The sequence below is a fragment of the Colossoma macropomum genome, unplaced genomic scaffold (genome assembly GCF_904425465.1).
Source record: "Colossoma macropomum unplaced genomic scaffold, Colossoma_macropomum, whole genome shotgun sequence".
Classification (NCBI taxonomy): Eukaryota; Metazoa; Chordata; class Actinopteri; order Characiformes; family Serrasalmidae; genus Colossoma; species Colossoma macropomum.
The window spans coordinates 6847370-6859996 of NW_023494800.1; the positions used below are offsets into that span (position 1 = coordinate 6847370).

The 12627-nt window shown below is 38.3% G+C and overlaps 1 protein-coding gene across 2 annotated transcripts in view; it reads left to right on the forward strand.

Moving 5' to 3' along the window:
- The window catches only part of LOC118819779 (ral guanine nucleotide dissociation stimulator-like), a 124473-nt gene that overhangs the window by 15564 nt on the left and 96282 nt on the right, over positions 1 to 12627 (forward strand). The window lies entirely within an intron of this gene.

Genomic DNA, 12627 nt, shown 5'->3' on the forward strand with positions numbered 1-12627 from the left:
CTCCATTCCTCAGTCTTCCTCTTTCTCTTTTTCTCCCACTACCATTTTCTCTCTCTTGCTCTCTGTCGATCACCCTTTCTTTCTTTCTTTCTTTCTTTCTTTCTTTCTTTCTTCATTACCACTATTCCTCAGTCTACCTCTTTCTTTTCCTCTCACTGTCATTTTCTTTTTCTCTTGCTCTCTATCGTCCTCTCTTTCTTTCTCTTTCTTCTGCATCTTTCTGTTTCTTTCATTCTTTTACTCGATGTTTTCTTTCTTTCTTTCTTTCTTTCTTTCACTATCACTCTATTCCTCAGTCTTCCTCTTTCTCTTTTTCTCTCACTATCATTTTATCTATGTCTTGCTCTCTATCTGTAACCCTTTCTTTCATTCTTTCTTTCTTTCTTTCTTCTTTCTGTCTTTCTTTCTCCTTTTCTCTGCTTTGCTAGCTATCATTCTGTCGTTTCTGTCTCCCTCTTTCTATATCTTCTTTAACTCTCTTTTCTATTTTTGTTCTTTCTTTCTTTCTTTCTTTCTTTCTTTCTCTTTTTCTTCTCTCTTTCTCTCTCTCTCTCTCTCTCTGTCTGTTTCCATTTATCTCTTTCATTCTCTCTGTGATGAAGTGAATCTGAGGTCTGTAATTACTGATGTTATGAGTTAAAAGCTGCTGTTGGACCAGCTTATTATTGACCTTCATAGAGAGAGAATCTAAAATCAGAGCGGTTTCCTCCACTTAAAGCGGTAGTTTGGTGTTCACTTATGTAAACTGTATATTTGCTTAAATATTATTCAGAAACTCCTACTTTGCCTCCAGAGAATGTTGTGATGCTCGATTTATGTATTTGGTCATATACAAAAATTAGCATTGAGTAAACTGAACATGAATCATGTAAAACTGCAGATTTCGTGCTGGACTATCGCTTTAACAGCTCCGGCTCTAGACTGTATCTCTTTATCTTTATTTAGACCTCCGGTAAACCGCTGCGTACAGCGACGAGGTCGGCTGACACGTGGAACAATGTGCTCTGAGTTATGCGGCTTACTTTTCCAAAAAGATCTGGCAGTGACCCTCCACACACGGGCACTACCAGCACAGACCAGCAGATGGCGCAAACCTCCATAGAAATGTGTATATATATGCATGTATGTATGTGTCTGTGAGGCTGCTGGAGTTCATCAGCTGTGCCAGTCATTAGTTCATTTAAAGGAGACGTCTGGAAGGTAATTAAACTGCTGATGCTGACTGACTGCTGAGTGTCAGACTTCAGAGCAATTATAAATCCAGGACCACAGACTGTCGTCAAGGTCCAGATTTGAAGGATGAGTAAAGTAATTATGTGCTTGTATGATATTATTTATGTATGAAGCTCTCACTGATTTTATTTTAGTGATTGAGTCATTTATTGTACAGCTTTCTTTCTTTCTTTCTTTCTTTCTTTCTTTCTCTCACTGTCACTCTATTTCTCAGTCTTCCTCCTTTCTCCTTTTCTCTCACTGTCATTTTCTTTCTCTCTTTCTCTCTATCACCGTATCTTTCTTTTTTTCTTTCTTTCTCTCTTTTACTTCTGCATCTTTTTGTTTCATTCTTTTACTCTGTGATTTTTCTTTCTTACTTACTTCTTTTATTTCTTTCTTTCTTTCTCACTTCTTTTCTTTTTTCTTTCTTTCTTTCTTTCTTTCTTTCTTTCTTTCTTTCTTTCTTTCTTCTGCATCTTTCTCTTTCTTTCATTCTTTTACTCTCTGTCCTTTTCTTTCTTTCTTTCTTTCTTTCTTTCTTTGTTTTTCTTCTGCATCGTTTTGTTTCATTCTTTTACTCTGTCATTTTCTTTCTTCAAAGTCTAGATATTGTTTTGGTATCAAAAAAACTGGTGACACTTTATTTTGTGTGGTTTTATGATGAAACAAACACTCAACAGACTCTCAGTGATGTATCAACAACATATGAGGGTTAGGATTAGGGCCAGGGTGAGGGTTAGGATTAGGGCCAGGGTGAGGGTTAGGATTAGGGCCAGGGTGAGGGTTAGGCTTAGGGCCAGGGTGAGGGTTAGGTGTTTGGTGAGGTTGGTAAGGTTAGGTTTTGCGTAATGGAAGTAACATATTAACAACACATCTACTTAATGTAAGTAACGTATCAACAGAACATCTACAAGATATTTACTTCAATGTATTCAGATGCTTCACTACTGACACTTCACTGATATGCTGTTGATGTGTTACCAATAATCTGTTAGGAGTTTATTAATCATCTACAAAGGACCACTCCAAATAAAGTGTTACCAGAAAACTTTGTGCTGTTTTTTTTCTCCAGAATGTTTATATTTGTGTTTTTATAATAACTATAGGGGCAGCAGGCCTCTGTGTGTGTTCTGTTTGGCTCTGTGAGTTATCAGTCTGTGATTGAGCTGTTTGAGAGTGAAGGAGTCCAGCAGAGAGCTGTTGCGTAATGAGGGAGAGTAGAGGGACGTCTGCAGCTGTTAATACGACCTGTTTTTCTTCTGCTCTGTGTTTCTAACTGGCAGTCAGCGCACACACACAGTTCTTCAGCATCTTTGTGTTTGTTTTACAGGACATCAGTGGTGTTCAAATTATATATTTTGTACAAAGAAACACATCATTACGACACACAAAGTCCACAGTTTGTAATATGTACTTTTAGTTAGTTTAGTTCTGTTTTCTTTGTTTTGTTAGTGGCATTATGCCTTACCTGGGATTTTAAAGGGGAACTCCACCAATTTTTCAAAAATTCTGCATAATTAATTGGTTAAGATGTAAACAAAGTCTTTCAGAGTGGTTTGGTGCAAAATGCTCCCTTCTAGAGAAACGTCAGAGTCAGAATTGTTCACAGTGGTGGTGATCGGAACCAGACGTCTGAAGAGTTGAATGCCTCTAATAGCTACACTTTACTGAAATTAATTACATGAAATGGCTACAAAAACATTACCTGATGTCTGAGACATTGTTTCATTGTTTTACAGCAGTTTTGTGATAAGATTTGGTTTCAATTTATTTTTTTTATTAATTCATGGTGGAGAGGTACACGCATTTTATTATTAGATACTGGTGATTTTGTACATTAAATGACTGTATTTGCTTTGTAAAGAAAGTTGGTAAGTTTCTGTACAATGAACAATTTCACATCAAATCTCTCTAAATGACAGTTTCAGCGATTTAATTATGCAGATTTTGAAAACTTGGAATTCCCCTTTAATATGCGAGTTCAAAATACATAGAAAATGTAAGTTTCCTTTCTGTAAATGCTTTCAGTATATTTACATAACATTAACAGTGCTGTTTAAGGCTCTTCTTGTTGCAATTTTAAGCAAAGAAAACAGGACAAAACAGTCCAATCAGAACATGCTGTCAGGCTTGTTAGATATTCTTATAATATACATGGAGTAGCAGCGCTATGAGTTTATTAACTTTACTAATAATGACTTATTAACATTATTGATGCATAGCGGTGTTTTTTATGCTAATTTAAAGATCACCTTATACCGCTCCATGCTATTTTATAAGTATTGCCCAGCCCTGTTACATAGTCTAATAAACAGATCAGCTTTGAAGTGAAGATGAATCCAGATCCTCAATGAAGAGTCTTTTTCCTTTTGTGCACTAAGAGCTGATCCTGTTTCCAGAAATCAATGAGCTGCAATTTAATCTCAGTGACTCAGCACATCACACACTGGATTAAAAACGAGGAGACACAACACTCATGAGTCACACACACACACACACACACACACACACACACAGTCAGGCTGCTGCAGTCAGACGGTTAAAAACAGACGTTACCTGATTCTCTCTGACTCCAACACTTAGGCGGAGTGGTGATTCAGGTGTTTTTGAAATATTACACTTGATTATCATTGATGATATTAAATTATTAAAATGAATTAAAATAGTCTTTTATAACATTAATAAAGTAGAGGAAAGAAACGCTCCTTGGTTTATTGTTATAACTTGTCTTGGTGTATTTTAAAAACGATTCGGAATCGTGGCAAAACAGTCAAATCGAGTCAAATCAAATTGTGGTGAAATTTGAGATTTGATGATTCACTGAATCAATTTATAAAGAGTCAAATCTAATTGAGTTGTTGTGCGGTGTGTGTGTGACACGAGTCTCTAACCCACCTTTTCCTGTGATTCAGTGACTCTTACTGCACCGAGGAGCCTCCAGCTGTGAGAAAATAATGGCACCACAGCATGCTTTGCTTTTCCTCTCTCTCTCTCTCTCTCTCTCTCTCTCTCTCTTTTCACCTCTTTGTCTGGCTGGTTTGCTTTGTTGTCTGATTACAGTCACACTAATGGAGGATAAACCCGTAAAGAACTGCATTATCACTTGTGTGTGTGCGTGTGTGTGTGTGTGTGTGTGTGTGTGTGTGTGTGTGTGTGTGTGTGTTAGCCAGAAACAAACAGGGCTTATCTACAGGACCTTTGTAAATATTTAATTTTTTGTGTTATTATTAAATATAAGTACACATCCTCTACAGAGAACACATTTCTGCACATTTTAATGCACCATCACTGTTCACTGAGTTTAACATATTAGAGAAATAAATATAAAGTTTATATTATGTAAAATCACATTATAAAATAACATACTATATATTATATTTATTTAATGCTATCTGAAATATTTATGAATCATACACTAAATTTGCAGAGAAATGCCATATTTAAGTTTAAACATGTAAGTTGACCAGGAGTGTTTTTGAATACAGATGTGTTTACTGAATATATATATAATACACACATAGACACATTTCTAATACATATGGGACATATTACATCTAGGTACTTACATATCGCTGCTGTCAGAACAAAACATTGTATTTCCATTTTTGTCGTTTTTCAGTTTTTGACATAATTTGAAAATACCTGTTTCTCTTTACATTGTCTGTAAATTTCATGATGAAGGGACCAAAAGAAACGACCCAGAATTACTAGGAAAAAAATTCTGGTTCCATTGACTTACATTAAAATTAAAGTGTGTCTTTTGCTTCTCCTGTAAATTTATTAAGGTTTTGTTCCAATGGCAGAGATACAATACATATGGGACATATTATTACACATAGCTACTTATATCCCATACACATATAATATGTATGGGATATAATATTACTATACAGAGATACTTACATATACACATTACATATGAGACATAATATTACACACATGGACTTACATGTCGTTGCTGGAAAAACAAAATCTTTTATCCCCAATATAGTAACTTTTCTTTGTAAGTTAACTTAACTTAAATCTTAAAATCATTTAAGTCAAGATTAAGTCATTTTGGACCATTTCAGTTGGTCTGTTCATCATGAAATTTTCACACAGTGTAATCAACAAAATCAACGGGCATTTTCAAATGATGCAAAAAAAAATGTAGTTATGACATATGTGTGCGTGTGTGTGTGTGTGTGTGTGTGTTTGTGGAAAATATGTAGGACCCCACATACAATAATGTGTGTGATTTTCACACTCTTTTCCGTTACGGTTTGAGTACAATTATTACACTGGCTGAGAGCCTAAGAGAAATAAATTTACACTTGAGGGTGTTTCATGTTCCTCAACAGTAAAGAGACTAAAATTAATACACACTCACACACACACACACACACACACACACACATATTTGCATGTCGTCTTCTTGTTCCTGCTGGAGTGTGAAGCTTTGGCTCATTAGTTCATGCAGATTGATGGCCTTTTCCTGTGCTTCTCGTTAAGTCCGAGCTAATTTCCCTCTCCCTCTCCTCTCTCTCTCTCTCTCTCTCTCTCTCTCTCTCTCTCTCTCTGTCTCTCTCTCACGCACTCACTCATGCATAGGCATATTGAATGTGTCAGGCACAGCACGGTGTACCTCGTCCATTATCTTCCACATGTTAATCTAATTAGCCTTCTGTCTCTGCCAGTGTTTCCCATTACACCCAATGATAACACTGCAACACACAGTACAACATGCTACAGACATGCTGATAGATAGATAGATAGATAGATAGATAGATAGATAGATAGATAGATAGAGAGATAGACAGATAGATCACTGTCCACTCTATTAGACACTCCTACCTTGTTGGTCCACCTTCTAGACATAAAGTCAGAGACAGTAACTCATCCATTGCTGCACAGTTTGTGTTGTTCATCCTTTAGTCCTTCATCAGTGGTCACAGGACGCTGCCCACAGGACGCTGTTGGCTGGATATTTTAGTTGGTGGACTATTCTCAGTCCAGCAGTGACACTGACAACACACACTAACACGCCACCACCACGTCAGTGTCACTGCAGTGCTGAGAATGATTCAGCACCCAAATAGTACCTGCTCTGTGGTGGTTGTGTGGGGGTCCTGACCACTGAAGAACAGGGTAAAAGGGGGCTAACAAAGAGAAACAGATGGACTACAGTCTGTACTTGTAGAACTACAAAGTGCACCTGTATGGTCAGTGGAGCTGATAAAATGGACAGTGAGTGTAGATATGAGGAGGTGTACTTAATGAAGTGGCTGGTCGGTGTAGTAATCCTTTGGATTAGATTCCATATTACAGTTTTTGACATGTAGTCAGTAATCTGTACCGGAATACATTTTTAAATTAACCCACCCAGCCTTGGCTTGAGTGGAAGCAAGAACAGAGTAATTCTTCTGAACACATGTGAATAGATTTAGTGAAGCTTTCTGCCAAAATGAGCTCAGATTTCATCTTCATATCAAGTGCTTTGTTTTGAGGCAATGATGTCATAGACAGATGGAGATGATTAAATGTGTGTGTGCGTGTGTGTGTGTGCGTGTGTGTGTGTGTGTGTGTGTGTGTGTGTGTGTGGGTGGGTGAATGTGTATTTTACCCTGTGTGTGGACCTGATCCCCCCAGAATGATGAAAACATGAACATTTTACTTCCATTAGCAGATATCCTTGCTAATTGTTTCAAGAAGTAATGTGAGGTTTCTCCTCTAAGAAACTGTAGCTTTTATTAGAAAATAAGACAAACATTCTGACTACTGAGTGTCTGTGTGCTTTTGTGTCCATATATAGTACCATGCAAAAGAAAGCTATTTAAAACCATTTATTTGAGCAACATGCGTTTTTGCAAACAAATAAATGCGAACCAACATTAATGCAGCAAAAATGAATAATGATTTCTTGATATCAGAAAAGTAGTTTGTATCAGGGTGGGCGATACTGCAAAAATGTTATATCGTGATACTTCAGGAAGTTTTCATGATACATGATATGCATCATGATATTTACTTTTTCTGAGATTTGATAAGTCGGAACAGACAAGATAGAACCTGTAGTGCCACTTTATTTATTTATTTATTTGTTTGTTTGTTTATTTATTTAGCGGAATGGCCACTAGGGGGCCTGGAGAAAGAGGTTAATGTAGCATTGACTTCACATCAGCAGATAAAAACATACATCCAGCAAAGGCAGAACTCTGAACTATACAACCATAGAAATCCCACCCCCACTCCAGCCGTGAACACGCCTCCTAAATGGACAAGATCTGTATACATTTGTGTCTACCACTCCGTTCTTGTGTTGTCTAGCATGTGAGCGTTCTAATAATGGGCTTCCTCAAAGAGACGTTTGGAAATGTTAAGCTTACTGTATTCTTTTATTAAGCTAATACTGTAAGCTACTTACTGTATTAGCCTATTGTTTGTATTTGGTCTAATATTTCTAATAAAATAAGCACTTAATAAAACGCTGCCTAAAATGTTTGCGCAGTACTGTATATGTGCGTGCGAGACATAACAGCTATGGATATCTAAGATAAATGGCCTTAACACTTAGCCTTGACGCGTGTGCTGTTTGTTGACCACACACCTGCTGTTTCCCTTCACACTGTTGACACCACCAACAGTGGGGTTTGTACGCCCATCCGTCTGATTGAGCTGATGAAAGATAAATGTAGGTGTGTGTAGAGTTTGAGTGGAACCCCAGGGTTTTCTAGGTCTTCAGAGAAGGCCTAATGATTTTTCAGGGAACTAAAAAATACATGTCTGTAATGTTTAGCTCATTTAAAAAAAAAAAGAAGAATCATGCTTGTATATAATGTAAGTATTACAGCACTACTCGTGTTTCATTGTTAAGTTTTGGATGGAAACCAAAAAAATTAAGTTCTAGAAACGGCCTGTGGTAACTTTGCCAATCAGACATGGTTTTTCTCCAGGTTATCTAAGTATACACTGATCAGGCATAACATTATGACCATCATTCTCAACACTGACGTGGTGATGGTGTGTTCGTGTGGTCATCCTCTAGTCCTTCATCAGTGGTCACAGGACGCTGTTGGCTGGATGTTTTTGGTTGGTGGACTATTCTCAGTCCAGCAGTGACACTGAGGCGTTTAAAAACTCCAGCAGCACTGCTGTGTCTGATCCACTCAGACCAGCACAACACACACTCTGTGAGGGTCCATGGGGTTCCTGACCACTGAAGAACAGGGTAAAAGGGGGCTAACAAAGTATGCAGTGAAACAGATGGACTACAGTCTGTAACTGTAGAACTACAAAGTGCACCTATATAGTAAGTGGAGCTGATAAAATGGACAATGAGCGTAGAAACAAGGAGGTGGTCATAATGTCATGCCTGATCAGTGTATATAGCTAATTGAGCTCTCCTATTGGTCAGGACTTAAAGAGCTGAAAAAAGGCCTGTTGCGTTAGATTGCGTTAGAAAACCATCATTTTTTTTCTTGTGACAACAGCGATAATTATCAAGTGACAGAGGAATCAAACAATCACTCAAGGCCTGGAAGTTTTAGATATGTCACTGGCTATGAATGCGAGCAGCAGCTTCAGTGAATTTGGTTTTCCACAGTGGATAATCTGCTAACATATTAGTTTGCTGAGGTAACACTGTTAGCAGAAAAATCCGTTTTTCTTTGCTTTTTGGGTTCTAGGTAACATCAGGCTGAGTGTGGAGAGCCATGCTGTCTCTACCCTCTGAATCATATCCTTAAGAACTATTTAAGACTATTAAAAACCGCTTTCCCATCATATGAACTCTCTGCAGGATCAGAGATGTACTGGGTCATCATGTACTGTGTCTCAGGTGCTGGACATGATGTGAGACTGTTAGTGGACAGATGCAAGGTCATTTCCTGTTTTGATAGGAAGTTGGTAACGAGGGTTTCATTTGGCGTCATCAGGAGGAGGAAGAGGATTTTCCTGCCCTCGAACACACTGACCTTTCACTGCGCTGAGTGAAGCTCTCACTTTTTTCCTTCCTCTCCTTCCATTTCACAGTTCAAGCCTCCAGTCTTCTCCATTCATTCCCAGTGCTCTTCTCCTCCCTTCACTTCATTTTAATTCTCTTCTCTTCTCTTCTCGCATCTTCTCTTCTTGCATCTTCTCTTCTCATATCTTCTCTTTACTTCATTTTAATTCTTCTCTTCTCTTCTCTTCTCCTCTCTTCTCTTCTTGCATCTTCTCTTCTCATATCTTCTCTTTACTTCATTTTAATTCTTCTCTTCTCTTCTCGCATCTTCTCTTCTCATATCTTCTGGTCTCATATCTTCTCTTCACTTCATTTTAATTCTTCTCACATCTCATATTTTCTCTTCTCTTCTCTTCTCACACCTTCTCTTCTCACATCTTCTCTTCTCACATCTTCTCACATCTCTTCTCTCCTCTTCACTTCATTTTAATTCTTCTCTTCTCTCCTCATATCTTCTCTTCTCACATCTTCTCTTCTCATATCTTCTCTTCTCACATCTTCTCTTCTCATATCCTTCTCTTCTCTTCACTTCATTTTAATTCTTCTTGTTTCTTTTCTTCTCTTCTCATTTCTTTTTTCTCTTCTCACATCTCTTCTCTTCATATTCTCTTCTCTTCTTTTGTTCACTCTTCTCTCATGTTATCTTCTTTTCTCTTCTGTCATCTTCTCCTCATTTACCTTCTTTCTCTTGTGTTTTATTTCTCTCTCTCTCTCTCTCTCTCTCTCTCTCTCTCTCTCCCTCTCCCTCCCTGCATCCCTCTGGCCTCAGCAAGCTGTTCTCTCGTCTCCATGGTAACAGAAGAGCATCCTGTCTTGTGCATCCTAATGTCCCCCCTGAAATCTAACCGTCTGCCCTTTTCTGCTCTTTCCGTCTGCATCTCTATCTTCAAAAGTCTTCCTCTCCTCTGTTCATACCTTTCTTGGATTTGCCTCTGTCTTTTCTGTTATTCTGATCTCTTTAAATTTGCCATTTTGACACATCCTTTGCATTTCTTTGTATCTGCTGATCAACCGAGTGGACGGAGAGTGAATGAGTTGCATTATTATTCAGCACTGAGCTGCAGTGTTGTGCCTGAATAGAGAGGGAATTAAAGAAATAGTTTGGGTTCCGTGACCGTGAGTCCACCAGAACACGGCTGGCCTCTCGTTCTCTGTCTCTTCTCCCCTGATCAGTCAGCATGACGCTGGCCTGTGCAGGCACCTTTTAGCTGACATAACAGAACTGGCAGTTAGTGTTCTCCTCCAAGCGCGCTCAGCTGTCCAGTGATGTAGTGTTAGCGGCAGTTCAAAAAGATGCAGTGGCACTTCACATGACTCGGAGGAAGCTTGTGTTTGTTTTTATCCTCCTAGCGCCAGTGGTATCTTGTGATTGGGGGAGTCGTAACTAGTGGGTGGAATTGGATATGACTAAAATGGAGAGAAAAAAAGGAAAACGTTTGGCTAAAAGTTCTGTTTACACAGTTTATCTCCTTCCTCTTTCCAAGACATGTTTGGTGAAGTTTGCTTCTTCAGTTTTGCACAAGAGCTACGAGGCTAATATATCTAGCAAGTAATGGAGGTTTAAACTATAGCAATTGGTATTGTGCAAACTGCGGGCCTAAATCATCACACAATTGCTTAAAACTGTGTGGATCTCAATTAGACTTGATGTAGTTTATGACACTGAATGACACACTGTTATCTTTAAACATGGACACAATTCAGACTTTAATATGCTACTGCTTCTGTTTTAGCGCTGTGACATACATGATTCAAGATCAGTTTTGAGTTGTTTTCTTGCGTTTTATTACTTGAAGACTATTTGTGAATCTTGTGAAGTCTGTCTTTAGATGTTGGTCGGCACTAGCACTAGCTTTCTGTTTTGGTTTTCTAAAGACCGGCCTGGTGAACCGCAGCACCTCAGGCCTCGGTGGAATAGCTAAAGCGTCTGCTGTGATTTGATAGCTAAGGATGACTCATCACCTCTCCGTCTGACTGCTGTTTTTACTGTCTTGTCTTTTGAAACTGTCCTGAATCTTTGGCTTTTTTGGGTTTACTCAGAGTAAGATGCTGATCCAGAAGCTGCTTTCGTCGGTATGACTGTATTGTCACTGATTACAGATCTATTAATAAATGAGAAGTTTCTGACCGTTAAGAAGACGGTCCGGCCCAAATCAATAACGTACCCATCGATATGTTGGTTGTAAACATGCCTGATGTCCAGCTTACAGCAGTGACGCATTAGTCTCTAGAGTGAGATTTCCCGGGTTGAATATTGGGAAAAACCAACCTCCTGAGGATGTGCCTTGAAGGTGGGAGTAAGTCCTGTACCCTGTCCTTTTGCTAGCTGACTAACATTGCCAATGCCATTGGGCTAATGCTAATGCTAATGCAGAAGGAAGCCAGATAACTAGGAAGCCAAGTATTTCATGCAACTCAGATAACTTATGCTATCTAGCTGGACACCTCAGTAAAGCTCTTCTTCTCTGGTTAAGAGAAACTTCTGTTATTGATATACCAGCAGTTTGGCTTTTAAATATCACTAGTAATAATTTATAGTGTTGGTTGCAAACGCGTCCCTGTATATAACTTTTATACCATTAATTTGCTTCTCTTTGGCTGTTATAGCCACTTTTTTTGATGGCAAACCGAAAACAACTTAGCTTTTGCCTTTTTAGCTATGTTCCCATATCTGACTATGCTGTACTCTGCAGCTGTTCTCCTATTGAATTATGTTTTTTAAAAAGAAAAATCTGAATCCATAAACAATTGAAGTAAGCATTAGCGCTAATGCTAGCTAGCATCACAGATGTATTTCAGCCTCTAGATCTAGATGGCTAGCAGTCAAAGGTGGACAGTGTCTAGTCACATTTACATTACAGTCAGAGTTACATGTGATTAAGTACAGTTTTGCCGTTGTTGTGGTGTCCTATGTGGTTCAGACGACTCGCAGATGGATTTGATCTACTCTTCAGGGGCTTTTTCACAGACTTGTACAGTTTGTGCCAACATAAGGACAATTAAAGCAAAAGAGAGGCAAACTATATACTAAGAAAATGTTAACATTTCACTCAATGCTGATAGAAAAGGTTTTGTATTAAATAGGAAATGCAAAATAAAAGCATTTTTGGACCCAACTGTAGCTAATATTGCCCTTGTTGGCTTCAGATAGCTACTATCGCTAACAAATTTCCTTAGCTAAAACCACAAGCCATAGTTTGAGGGCAATAGCATTAGCTAGCTAATCAGCTGGCAGTAATGTTAGCTATTTAGTTTGCTGCACATTTAAGAACTAAATGTGCTAATCAACCTATTTATGTTTAATATTTCTAAAATATGGATCATTTAACCATTGCAGTGGCAGACATGGTACAAATATTGATATGTAATTCAAATGTAAAATGCTGTCTTTTATATTGTACAATTGAACTGAAGCTGTTAGACCAACTTTT